This window comes from Manacus vitellinus, unplaced genomic scaffold (genome assembly GCF_001715985.3).
Source record: "Manacus vitellinus isolate BGI_N305 unplaced genomic scaffold, ASM171598v3 scaffold_82_pilon, whole genome shotgun sequence".
NCBI classification, from domain to species: domain Eukaryota; kingdom Metazoa; phylum Chordata; class Aves; order Passeriformes; family Pipridae; genus Manacus; species Manacus vitellinus.
The window spans coordinates 1,939,107-1,940,592 of NW_021940828.1; positions in this window are offsets into that span (position 1 = coordinate 1,939,107).

Here is a 1,486-nt window from a genome sequence, read left to right on the forward strand (position 1 = left end):
CCCTCGGGAAAGAGGGCCCGGAGGGAAAAATATTCTTGAAACGGTGAAAAACGCCAAAAAAAAATCGCAAAAAGCCGTGGAAAAATACAAGAAGGGCGGGGTGGGGAGAAACGGGGGAAAATAGGAGAAAATGGGGGGAAAAAGGGAGGAAATGGGGGAAAGCATCCCTCTTTTTCACACGGATTTGTGGCCGGGAAACTCAGGAAGGGGTTTCACCCCCTCACAAGGTTTCCAAAGGTGGGAGCAAGGGGGAAAAAAATCTGAGCGTTCCCAGTTTTCCCTTAGAACAGGTTGATTTAATTTTGGGGAAAGGGGTGGGGGAGGTCGGCGATGCGCAGAGAGGGGGTTGTTTCCCTTTTTCCCAGCCCTGGCCGGCCGGGAATGCTGGCAGGGCACGGCATTCCCGATAACATCTTTTCAATTAACCGGGAAGAAAAAGCCGAGCCTTAATCTCGGCGCCTCCTCCGCAGCCAGATGTGACCCCCCGCTGCTCTCTTCCCGCTTTTCCCGCTGCTTTTCCCGGGACGTTGGACTCGGTGTCCCCTTGGCGACATGGATAGGGGGGTGAGGGTGGCTTTTCCAACCCCTTCCCTGCCCCTCTGCCGAATTCCCGTGGAGGGGCTGAGCGGTTTTTCCAGAGGGGGGGTTTGCCCTCTCCTGGGAGCTTCCTGCCAAGGCTCTGACTCAGCCGCCAGCCGGGTTTTAATGACTCGGGGGGAGATTAAGCCCTTAATTCTTCCCGCTCCTTATCAGCTTCCCCTCGGACCCTCCGGCAAACGACAACCGGGGAGCTGCCGGGCTCGCTGGCGGGGACAAAAGGTGACCCTCGTGCCACTCAGGGAGCTGGGAAGGTGCTGGAAGGAAAAGGGGCTGTCCTTGGAGGGGCGGGAAATAAATGGGAAACCTTTTCCCAGGTGCCCCCCCCCCCCCCAAAACCAGCCTGGAATGATGGAGCGACACCCGAGGTTTTGGTTTAGGGTTTTCTGGGTGCTGTTCCAGCACGGAGGGACCCGGGTGGCACCAAACTTCCTGTCACCTCCGTCTCATCCCCTCGTTGTGCCACAAACCCGGGGTCTGCTCCCGAGGGGCCACAGGGATGTTGGGTCCCTTTTCCCAGCGGGATGAAAGGGGGTCAGGAGGACCAACATTCCCGTTTCCAGGGGATAAACCTCTAGGAATCGGCCTTGGTCGGGTCACTTAATGACATTTAATGACACCTGCCTGTCGCCGGCGTTGGTGACAACCGGACGGGACACGGCGGGTTCTGCGGGAATTGCCTTCGCTGCTCCGGATCCCGGGAAAAAAGACAGGGATTAGGGGATGGCAGCGCCCCAAAAACACACCCAGGAAGGAAAACTGGAAGCGGGGGGGGGGACACACAATCCTCTCCCGGCTCCGGCAGCGCTGGGATAAGGAGCGAGCCCTGCTCCGGGGACGTGCTGCCCAGCCACGTCCGCCTCCTAAAATAAGCCCCGTCCGGGCCTCG